The sequence below is a fragment of the Chelonus insularis genome, unplaced genomic scaffold, assembly GCF_013357705.1.
Source record: "Chelonus insularis isolate UGA/USDA-ARS -01 unplaced genomic scaffold, ASM1335770v1 contig_109_pilon, whole genome shotgun sequence".
NCBI lineage: Eukaryota > Metazoa > Arthropoda > Insecta > Hymenoptera > Braconidae > Chelonus > Chelonus insularis.
Window position 1 is genome coordinate 246,300 of NW_023276349.1, and position 13,356 is coordinate 259,655.

Consider the following 13,356-nt stretch of genomic DNA (forward strand, 5'->3'; position numbering starts at 1 on the left):
ATGTAGCACTTCTAATCTACTCCAAAATTAGTTTCATTTGTAAATTAATATCGATGTATCTTTTTATATATTAGAATTTATAATATTTTGTAATATAAAATAACAAAATATCTTTTTATGCTACTTGAAAAATCACACTTTTTATAATATATAATTTACAATTAGAATTGTGGAAAATATGTGCATAAATTTACTGATAATGGAAGATAAAAAATAATAAGATTCGTCTTTGGAAATTTTTTTTATCGAGTTGAATTTAAGATGAATTTTAGAAAAATTCTCAATTTGTTAGTAAACATTAATTAATATCGTCATTCACAACCAAAAGTATTTAATCGTTCTTGTTAACACTGATAATTATTATTTAATAAATATTAATTTAATTAATAACAATTGAAATTTGCATTGTCCAGAGCGAATTAAAATTGCTTTTTGTCTAAACTAATTCTTTTCTATTTGTAGAAAAGCTGGTTTACATTCCTTTGCCAAGAAATTTGGTTTAACTCCTGAGGATTTTGCTAAAAATCTTCGTGATCATTATCAGCAATACGAAGTAGATTAAGAGCCTATTGATCCTCTCACGTTGACTCAAAGTTTCATTGGAAAACAATTAAAAACTCCAGAAGAAATCTTAAAAGCATTTCAGCAAACGATAGCTATACAATTAGCTCGTGAATCTCTTGTGAGAAAATATATGAGAGAAATGTACATGGAACGAGCAAAATTATCAGTAAAACCTACAAAGAAAGGAATAAAAGAAATTGATGATAATCATTCTATTTATACTATGAAATATTTAAAAGATAAACCAATTCGTGAATTTCAACAAGATCAGTTTCTTAAACTGGCCATGGCTGAAGAGGATAAATTAATCACAATAATATCAAGTGATGTAATCGAAGGACATACTAGCAACAATTACATTGAGGAGATAAGACAGTTATATATTAGGGACGAATTCAGCAAAAATGTACAAGACTGGAATAATTTAAGAATTGCAAGTCTAGAAATAGCGTTAAACAAAATGATTATTCCAAATTTGAAGAAAGAATTGAAATCTAGTCTTATTGCTGAAGCTAAAGAGTATGTGATGCAAATATGTTGTAGTAAAATGTTTGATTGGATTAAAATAGCTCCGTTTTCAGTCGAGTTTCCTGAGGAAGTGGACACAGAATGGAATACTAGTGAAGGTATCCGTGTGATGGCGATTTCATGTGTTCCAGACTATACTCAAGCAGCATTTACGTGCATCATTGCTCCTGATAGAGAATGCATTGATTCTTTGAAGTTACCTCACTTATTAAAAAAGAAGAACAGCTTTAGAGAACATGAAAATGCTATGAAAGACGTTAACTTATTAGCCATAAAGAATTTTATCTTAGAAAAGAAGAAACATGTTATCGTTGTCGGTGGAGAGTCTCAACTCAACTCAACTAGTCACAATTTGTCATATGGGTCCAAAAGTTTTTATAAATTGCGCTGGGTTTATCAAGATTGATACCAACAGTCTCGGAGATAGTACTGAAGCTTATGTTGAAGTCCTAGATGGCTCGAGGGTTCATCCTGAAGCATATGAATGGGCTAGAAAGATGGCTGTCGACGCTTTAGAATATGATGGTAAAGATAGCAATCCTGCTGGAGCTTTATAAGAAATTTTAGAAACTCCAGAAAAAAGTTTGGCCTGAAAAAAATTCATACATTAAAAAAAGAATTTTAGCTACCTCAATTTTTTCTCAGATTTCACGTGCCAGTCATTCTTTTCTCATTTTTTTTTTCAATTCCACATCACCAATATCGTTTTTATCATTTAATCATCGTCTCAATAATGTTTCATGTATCTCATCCTGTCCTCATTTAATGGACCAAACAATTTTATAATAAAACTCATTTTCTCCTCAATAATAACAAAATGAGACTTTTTTGAGGATAAAGTGAGATTGAAAAAAAAATCTAAACTTCTCAAAAGTCTTAAATTGTCTTAATAATGGAAAACCACGGATTAAATGAGACTTCTCAGTCCTTTAGTCTCAAATATATATTGAAATTCGATTAAAGACCAATTGAAGACAAAATGAGTCCCAATTTTTTGACTCGGGGATATTGGTACTTACTGCATTGAATTAATTGGTAATTAAACGGACTCCTTACATTTGAAGACATAAATAATGATAATCAACTTATTTTTTTTACTGTGTTCTTTTCCGTATTTTGTATTCTCCCTGTGACTAAGGATAATTAACGATTAGACTGACACATTGAAAGTAGGAATTTTCTTTTCGGCACGAACTAACAATAGATTAGAATCAGAAACGAAGGATGATACTGTACCTAAACTCTTTTGAAGGAGAATTGAAGTGGAAAAATCGCTTAAAAATTTTTAAATTCATCAAAAAGTATTATAAAATAGTCAAAGTCATGTTTGAGATTTATAATTTGCTCTATACTTTTATAAAAGGTATTCGATTGCAAAAAACAACAAAACTGACGATTTTGTAGTACCTGCATGACAATTTAAAATTTCTCGAAGAATTTTGCCTTTTCAATCCCTGTTTAAGAGAGTTCATGGATATTATTACCCTAACTTTCTAATTTTATTTAACTATAAATTTTATTGCACTCTTAAAGATTCGACAGGTAGTTATAGCTGTTAGGGGCAAAGGTTTGCCTACCTGGAATGACAAATATGAAAGAAATTCAAGCAATACTCGACAATTTTCAAAAAAATTCTCGATCATTTGTGATCTAAACTATTAATCTGAGAGATTATATTTTTCCAAAATTATAGGAAACTCCTAATTGTCCGTATTGGTCGTCAATATATGAATAAATAGATTTTAAAATTTTGCTTTTAATTAATAATTCTTAATAACAAATAGCTAATTACTATAAATTTATGTCTTAAAGATTCTTAAAAATTTTTTTTTAATATTCCCATTCTCAATAACTACTACTTCATGTCTAGAAATATTACTAATAACTACAATATTTTATAACAAAGTTAAAAATAAACTTTTTTTGTTTCTATTTACGATGTATTTATTTTGTGAAAAAAAATTCATTGAATCGAACCCAAACGAAGGCTTGACAAATAATTCAATTCACTAAAACGCTGAATCCAACCTTTTTCCTATAACAAATAAAACTAACAGTGACTAGCCAATAAAACGGTACTTTTGACAATAATTCGATTCAGTTCAATATGAATTCACAGTTACTAGCAATTTTTTAAGCTAAAAAAATCATTTTATTCGTTAGAATATTCATTGAAGTAAAATAGAATCATTTTTAATTTAATGTTTATTGTTATAAAGATTATAAATAAAAATAATTATAGAAGATCAATGTTATGATTTATTTCTTTTTCAAATTAATAAATGTAAAATCCCAAAAATAGTATCCAATTATTCAACATTATTCAATCTATGTTTGAATAAATTGATGAAATATTAAATGAGAATAGATGAGAATAAAATTTAATTAATAAATCTATTTAAATGAAGTGAATAATCATTTGATTATTTAATTGTTATGTTATGATGTCAATAATAATACTCAATAAATCTTTATTGGAGAAAACAATTGGATTTATTATTTAATTATGTTATATTTATTGTTAATGCCATCACAACATTATTTAAATTTAATTTTATTGTACATCTGCAGATTATATTAATCATGCCCGATTTATTAATTTTTGTTGTTATTTATTGTTTCACTAAAACAATATGTTTTATCAAATTACTGTAATCAATTTATTATTCAATTATTTATATTAATTGGAACCAATCTTTTTTTTTTTTTTTTATAATCTTATTTAGACGTATTTTGATAAAAATAAATTAAAAAAGAATTAATTCTTGGTGTTACTGTTAGAGAAGAAAGCAATTTTTGCAGCAATATCACAGAACTATTAATGTATAATTGTCTTTGAAGGGTGTAAATATAAGAATGTGTCAATAATAAAAGCTGAGGGGAATTTTGGAAATCAATGCAGTCATTGTTTCTTGGAGATGAAACAAAGACTTCAGTGAAGGACTTAAACTGTCTAGTCGTTGGAGACGAGTAAATTGTCCTTAACATGGAACTAGGCCACCAAGATCTACTATTCAATTACTCTGCAATATTATTATTATTATTTTTTTTTTTTTTTTTATATTTATGAATAAAAATGAAATTTTCTTATTATCAGAAAATTTAATTAAATGTTTTTTTCTTAATGTATTTGATGTAATTTCTTAGATATTCACATAAACAGATTTTTATCACGAAGATAAAACTATTAAAAAAATTCTGAATAGATTCTATCTCAGTATTCAGAAGAAGCATGATGCTTTTATATGATTTATTTTAAACAGTTTTTTTCTTTACTCAGATTATCAACTGTTGAAATTAGTAAATGTACTGTGTAATAAAGTTTTAATGTAATAATAAATTTTCATGATTTTAATAAATTGTAATAATATTCAATCTCTCTAATCTGCATAGACTCTTTTTTAAATCATATTTCCCTTTTTTTCTGTCCTATAAAATGGATATTAATGAATATTTTTTGTTTATAAAAAGTTCAATTACAAATAAATAAAATTATTTAGTAGTCTAAAGTAATTTTTTTTACTAAAAGTAATGTACAATGTGAGAAGAAATTAATTTAACAATAATTTATAGATATTTTTATAGATATGATATCCAAGAAATTTTACCAAAGTTGAAATTGAAGCGACCTCCCTGTAGAGTTAATGTAATCTATCAAATTAATAATCAGCATTAAGAGTCACCAGGCTTAGTTGTTTAAAAATTATTCAATTTTTCTCAACTTTTCCACATATTTCTTAGCCTAGAAAATAAAACTTTAGCCCATTAGGGCTGGAACATCCCATTGAAAGTTGAAAAGTAGATCTTGGAAGTTGGGGTACTCACAGCTTGGGAAGTGCAATAAAATTAATGATTATATGAAGTTAAAAATTTAGGGTAAAAATATATTTGAACACTTTTAAATGAAAATACATTTGGGAAAATCCTTTAAAACATAGGGGTACTATAAAAGAGACAAAGTCTTTTTCCAAAGTTTCGGTGGATTATTACCTTTATGAGATTTCAAAAATTTTCCAGTTTTAATCCTTAGTGAAGAGTTCAAGTACATTATTACCTTGAATAACTGACTCTATTATATTAGTGGATTTTATTGCACTTTCGAAAGTTCGAGATTTTCAGTGAATTAAACAAATTGTTGATAGTATTTTCTTTAAAAATGTACATTTTATTTTTTTTTACTTGATTTTCTTTAATAACTGATGACCGTTAATTATGCACTAACGTCTAGTAAGAGAATTGAAAAAAAAATATGATTTTTTAGCTGATGTGGATATTAAAAATTCAATTCAATTAAAATGTATTGGTATTTACAATAAATTTTGCAAATATTTTCGCACAACTACACCAGGAATGTGATTTAATGTACAATTAATAGACAGTAAAATCGATTATATTAGAAACAAATATTTTACATGTTCATATATGTTATGAATATTAATTAATTGAATGTATTTGGTTTTGAAAATATGTCTATAAATAGTATACTAATTGCTACAATTTTAAGACTTCGAATAAATTATAGACATTATGTAATTACATATGCAATAAATTCTAATAAATTTAATTTAATTCATTTGGATAATATGTACACTGATTACCACAATTTTTAGATCATAAATTAATTATAAACATAATTGATTTTAGTGAGTTTTATTCAAGTATTATTCAATATTGTCATTTTAACTCTAAAAATATTTTCCTATCTTTCGTTTTTCTAAAGTAAATTTAATAGAAGTACCTTATGATATCAAAACAAATGTTAATAACAAAATTTCTTATTAATAAGGATTAAGAAGAATAAATATGAATTTGATGATTCATAATTAGAAATGCCACTAGAGGCGTCCAACACGCTACCAGGTGGCATATGGTGTCATTTCATTAGATTTCACCACTAGGAGGCGCATAAGACCTAGGTATCTAGCCAGCCAGAAATGTTTTCAATCATATGAGATTTGATTCTCGACTTGTGCACATCGTGTTATTTTTCGTTCATTACTTTTGTGAAAATACAAGTGCTATTGAGTTTTTATGCTTTAACTGCATAAATTAATCGTGAAAACGATCATTAAAGAATAAGTGGGTGTTTGTGATTAAAATTAGTTAATTTTTACAGTCAAGGTGAAGTAAATGAACAATGTCATACCAAAGTTCCAAAAAGATAAAAAATCCTATTTTCATGGCTGGAGTTCCTGGAGTAAAACCAGTACAAGATTTATCGAAAGTTGTGAAAATTCAAAGAAAAGTTCAGGAATTATGCAAATGGAAGGGAAATGGTTTTCCCGGTTCTCAACCTGTCTCTATGGACCACAATAACATTATCCAATTTAAAATCAGACCATACAAAGTGTCATGGAATGCTAATGGTACTAGATTTATGATGTTCATCCAAGCTAACAAGGATGTATTCTTTATTAATAGGAATAATAGTGTCTATGAAGTGTCTGGTTTAACTTTTCCACATTATAAAGACTTTTCTAGAACTCTGAATGATACTTTATTAGATGGAGAAATGGTTATTGATAAAGTGGATGGTAAAAATTATCCTAGGTACCTAGTTCATGATATTATTATGTGTGATGGCAGAGATGTATCTACAGACTTATTTTTCATTGAGAGATATGACATCATCGAGAAAGAAGTAATAGGAAGCCGAATTAGAGCATTAAAGGAAAGCCGAATACACCGAGATCAAGAACCCTTTTCTATTCGTCAGAAGCAATTTTGGGACATCACACAAGTCAACAAGTTATTGAGTGAAAAATTCGTTAAACAATTGGGTCATGAACCAGACGGTTTGATCTTCCAGCCTTCGAAGGAGCCCTACATCCCTGGACCTGCAGCAATCGTCTTGAAGTGGAAGCCGCTATCATCAAATTCAGTGGATTTCATGCTAAGAATCTTCGTCGAATCAGGTATGGGAACATCACCTAAGAAAATAGGTCATTTATATGTTGAGGGTTTAGAAGAACCATTTGGTTTTATTAAAATTACTAAACAAATTCAACAGTTTGATAATAAAATAATAGAATGCACATATAATAATGGAACTTGGTTATTTATGCGGGAAAGAACAGATAAATTTTTCCCTAATTCTTTCATTACTGTCCAATCCGTTTTAAATAGTATAATTAGGCCCATTACTTCCCAACATTTAATACATTACATTGATAAAAATCAATTTAATGAGGATTGGGAAGATTGCATGCCACCCGCGAAACGTCGTAGATAATTTTTTTTCAGTAGTAGATTTTTTTCAAGTTGTTAGTTTTTGCATAAATAAGTAAAGTAGAGTAGATTTGTATTTTTTTTTATAAAAGTGATCGATGATTAGAAAAGTGTGTATGGTGAATTCTTACCTACACACGATTATGAGATCTTATAAAAAAAAAAAATTTTTTTTTTGGTTGTTATTGTAGTTTTTTCCCTTTTCATTAGATTATAAATATTACTAATAAATAAGTAGATAATTCCAAATTTATCAAGGCATCAATTATTTCATATTTAGACATCATTTGCTTCAATTTAATGTCCAATACTTCATTTCTTATAAATTACTAGAAAAATAGTAAACATTTATGCATGTAGCACTTCTAATCTACTCCAAAATTAGTTTCATTTGTAAATTAATATCGATGTATCTTCTTATATACTAGAATTTATAATGTTTTGTAATATAAAATAACAAAATATCTTTTTATGCTACTTGAACAATCACACTTTTTATAATATATAATTTACAATTAGATTGTGGAAAATATGTGCATAAATTTACTGATAATGGAAGATAAAAAATAATAAGATTCGTCTTTGGAAATTTTTTTATCGAGTTGAATTTAACATGAATTTTAGAAAAATTCTCAATTTGTTAGTCAACATTAATTAATATTGTCATTTACAACCAAAAGGATTTAATCGTTCTTGTTAACACTGATAATTATTATTTAATGAATATTAATTTAATTAATAACAATTAAAATTTCCATTGTCCAGAGCGAATTAAAATTTCTTTTTGTCCAAACTAATTCTTTTCTTTGTAGAAAAGCTGGTTTAGATTCCTTTGCCAAGAAATTTGGTTTAACTCCTGAGGATTTTGCTGAAAATCTTCGTGATAATTATCAGCAAATCGAAGTAGATCAAGAGCCTATTGATCCTCTCACGTTGGCTCAAAGTTTCATTGGAAAATAATTAAAAACTCCAGAAGAAATCTTAAAAGCAGTTCAGCAAATGGTAGCTATGCAATTAGCTCGTGAACCTCTTGTGAGAAAATGTATGAGAGAAATGTACATGGAACGAGCAAAATTATCAGTAAAACCAACAAAGAAAGAAACGAAAGAAATTGATGAGAATCATTCTATTTATACTATGAAACATTTAAAAGATAAACCAATTCGTAAATTTCAACAAGATCAGTTTCTTAAACTGGCCATGGCTGAAGAGGATAAATTAATCACAATAATATCAAGTGATGTAATCGAAGGACATACTAGCAACAATTACATTGAGGAAATAAGACAGTTATATATTAGGGACGAATTCAGCAAAAATGTACTAGACTGGAATAATTTAAGAATTGCAAGTCTAGAAATAGCGTTTAACAAAATGATTATTCCAAATTTGAAGAAAGAATTGAAATCTAGTCTTATTGCTGAAGCTAAAGAGTATGTGATGCAAATATGTTGTAGTAAAATGTTTGATTGGATTAAAATAGCTCCGTTTTCAGTCGAGTTTCCTGAGGAAGTGGACGCAGAATGGAATACTAGTAAAGGTATCCGTGTGATGGCGATTTCATATGTTCCAGACTATGCTCAAGCAGCATTTACGTGCATCATTGCTCCTGATAGAGAATGCATTGATTCTTTGAAGTTACCTCACTTATTAAAAAAGAAGAACAGCTTTAGAGAACATGAAAAAGGGTTTATCAAGATTGACACCAACAGTTTCGGAGATAGTACTGAAGTTTATGTTGAAGTGCTAGATGGCTCGAGAGTTCATCCTGAAACGTATGAATGGGCTAGAAAGATGGCTGTAGACGCTTTAGAATATGATGATGAAGATGGCAATCCTGCTGGAGCTTTAGAAGAAATTTTAGAAACTCCAGAAAAATTAAAAGACTTGGATTTAGATGCATTTGCTGAGGAATTAGAGAGACAAGGCTTTGGTAATAAATCTATTACATTATATGATATCAGAGCTGAGTTAACTGAACGCTATAAAGAACTCAGAACTATTTACGAAACTCCTACTCCAGAAAAATTGTTTGATATTTTGACAAAAGAAAGTGCGGAAACTTTCTATATTGGAAAATTAATTTTAGCCGAAGTTATTAGCATCAGCTATCGAACACTAGATAGAGAACAATTGGATCCAGCTAATCCCGTAAAAAATGATGAGTCTGGACTATGGCAATGTCCATTTTGTTTGAAAAAAGATTTTTCTGAATTGTCTGAAGTCTGGAATCATTTTGATGCTGGAACTTGTCCTGGCGAAGCTACTGGTATTAGACTCGGTTTAGATAATGGAGTTTCTGGATACATCCATATAAAAAATTTGTCTGATAAACATGTAAAAAATCCTGAAGAAAGAGTTACAGTCGGTCAAAGTATTCATTGTCGTATTATTAAAATTGATGTTGAACGATTTAGTGTTGAATGTACTAGTTAAAGCAGTGATCTTGCTGATAAAGAACATAAATGGAGGTACACTTTTATTTTTTAAATATTTATAATAATTATAATATTTCAATACAATTGGATTGATAATTATTTTTTTATTTCAGACCTACTAAAGATTCATTTTATGATACAGAAGAGGAACAGAACGATATTAAACGAGAAGAAGATATCAAGAAAATTAAACAAAGGCAGACTTATGTAAAACGTGTTATTGTACATCCTTCTTTCTATAATATTAGTTTTGGAGAAACAGAAAAACGCATGAAAACTATGAAACTCAGAGAAGTAATCATAAGACCTAGTAGTAAAGGTTCAGACCACCTTACTGTTACATGGAAATTAACTGAAGGTATTCATCAACACATTGATGTAAGAGAAGAAGGCAAAGCAAAGGCTTTTTCTTCAGGTCAAAGCTTATGGATCGGTGATAAAGAGTTTGAAGACCTGGATGAAGTTATCGCGAGATACGTGAATCCCATGGCTGCTCATGTCTGCGAGTTGCTTGACTACAAATATTATAAAACCGGTGTGAATGGGATAAAAGATAGATCTGAAGAGCTTTTAAATGAAGAAAAGAAACAAAATCTTGGAGGAATCCCGTATATCTTTTCTGCTGCAAAAGATTATCCCGGAAAGTTTCTCCTTTCCTATCTTCCTCGACTTGAATGTTTACATGAATATATTTCGGTGGTGCCAGAAGGATTTAAATATCGTGGACAAATATTTACTCGTTTTGACAGCTTGATAAAATGGTTTAAAGAACATTTTCGAGATCCAATTCCGATCCAGACTCCCAAAATTTAACAATCTGAAATGGAAGATATAAACTCAAATATAATTCAGAGTATGGATCAAAAACATTCTTATCATTATCCTCCTGACACACCAGGAGTATCGGGAGCTTTTGAATATGACAATACAACCTCAAATTCAAATACTCGCTACACTTCTTCAGCTCAAACTCCATATATGACACCATTTAGGGCTTCACCGCATACTCCATATGGTTCTGACAATAATTCTAGGTACCAAAAGGAATTTCGTGGTCATGGACGAGCATCAAATCCCAGAAGTCCTGGCAGAGGACGTGGCAATATGCAGAATAAAAGAGGTTGGAATAACTCGGCTAATAATGCTTGGCCTACAGATAACTCAAACACGCCAAGAGGTTGGCAGAGTTCTACAGATAATAATTGGCCTACAGGTGATTTGGCTAGTTTAAATGACTGGAAGAAACCTGCCGATGATGCTTAATCTACAGGTCATACAACTACTTTTAATCATTGGAAAAATTCTATTGATGATACATGGTCTACAAGCAGTATATCTGGTAGCCATTATCGTGATCGTGATCGAAATAGGGGTCGTGGTTGTGGTCGATCATCAAATTTCAGTGGACGCGGCAGAGAACAAGTCAAGGGACGTAGTTGAGGACGTGGCAATATGCAGAATAAAAGAGATTGGAATAACTCGGCTGGTGATGCTTGGCCGACAAGCAGTGCTACGTATTCGAACGCCGATAACTCTTGGCCTACAAGAAATACAACTTATTCGAATATTGATGATGCTTGGCTTACGGGTGATACAGCTCCGTCTAATAATTGGGAGAATTCTGGCAATAGTGATTAGCCTACTGGAAATTCGACTACTCCAAAAGACCCGTAAGTTAATTCATGACATTACTTGCTATGCATTTTAAAGTTAATTCAGTAATTGAAGATATTTTACAGAAAGAGAATGTTGAAGAAATAATCTACTTTATCAATTTTCATATGTATTACCATGTAAAGTAATTAATCTCACACCATTTTTCTTCAATTTTAGATATAATAGTCCGATATATAATGATCCAAGAAGACCTTAAAGATACGGAAATGAAAGAAGTCGATCGGATAATCGAAATTCTTATTGAGGAAGATCACCCAGTGACACAACAAATATAAATTCTGGTCCTCAGAGTATGTTGCTTGGTAATGACACTCCTCTCTATAATGAGAAATAATATTCAAAAGTTGGTACAATAATTTCCTCAAATTCATTTACTTCAATGTATCTTTTTTTTTCTGAATTTAATATTTCGAAAATTTTTCACTATTCTCAAGGAAGTTATAGTAATGGGTACGATTTGGCGAATCCCGAATTTTGACATATATCCACGTTTTAAGGTCCCCAGAGTCGAATACGGCCGTTCTTCAGTGTCCGTCTGTGTATGTATATGTACGTATGTGCGTTCGGAATTATTTTTCGCCTCGATTATCTCGAGAACAAAAGATGATATCGTCGTGGAACCAACTGCATTCGACACGTAATTACGCAACTTAGAACTGATTAGGTTTTCAACAAAATCGGTCCAGTAGTTTCTTATGCAGAATCAAAAAATGGAAAACGTCCTGAATTTTGCAATTTATGAATTATACCATTTTTTAGACAAAATTTTAAATTCTTTGCAAAAATATGAATATTAAATGATTAAAATACTTGTATGAAAATATGATGACAACATTTCATCGGAAAAAACAAATTTTAAAAAACAAAATCAGCAATGAAAGAATTTTAAACTCGTGTCGGGATTGAGAAAACAGCATTAAAGATGCTATAATAGTCAATAATAATTGTCAATCATATGGAATTGTGTCCATAACAATTGAACATTGTTACTAACAAATGATTATTGATCATGGTAATATTTAAATAATAAGTTTTAAATTACTATAAACAATAAAAATAGGGATCCATTCTATATATATATGAGTACTTTTAACGCATGATTTTTTTTTCTACTAAAAAAATATTACCAACCGTATGACATAAAAAAAAACATACTTTTTTCATTTATAACAATGAAATTGTTGGATAAAAGCACCATAATGGATAGAAACACACTTATCTCGTTTATAACAATTTCATTTGTTACAAAGAGTGGAAACGAATTCTATTGGAGGTGTTTTTTCATTTTTTCCACTGGGAAGTTGGTCGTGTGGACCATTCGGGTCGCACCCAGACCACGGCATAGCACTGATATTTTGAAAATTCCTGTAACAAAATAAATAGTATTTGATAAGTAAAATATACATGATGTAAGATATTCTCATATTTGCATTTAAAATGAAACTTGGAAAGAATGAAACATATACATTTAAGTGTTACAAGTGCATATGACAGATTATTATAGTTTTCCACTATTTTCACGTAGTAAGTTTTTATAAAAATAAAAATGCTTTATGCTTTCACATGGTAGACTGATTTTAAGAAAGTAATAAGAACAAATTTAAATGGAATTATCTTTTCTTTTATTACCAACTTAATCTCGAATTGTAGTGAACTTTTTTTCCGTAGATTCTAGAGGAAGTGATACCCTCCACGTGCCTTCAGCTCGTCGAGTCCAGGATTCTTGTGTTTACTGTGGAAGGGGCAGGGGGGGGGAGGTAACGGTCTCGATAATTGAATTAAATTAGTTGAGTTATATTTTCAGAATTTTATTAATAAAACAGAATTTAGGTAAATGAACAAGACAGAAATAAACAAAATTAAAGTGAATCTCGAAAAAATGATGGCGGAGTCGGAGATCGGTTAACTAGGTGCCTATTGG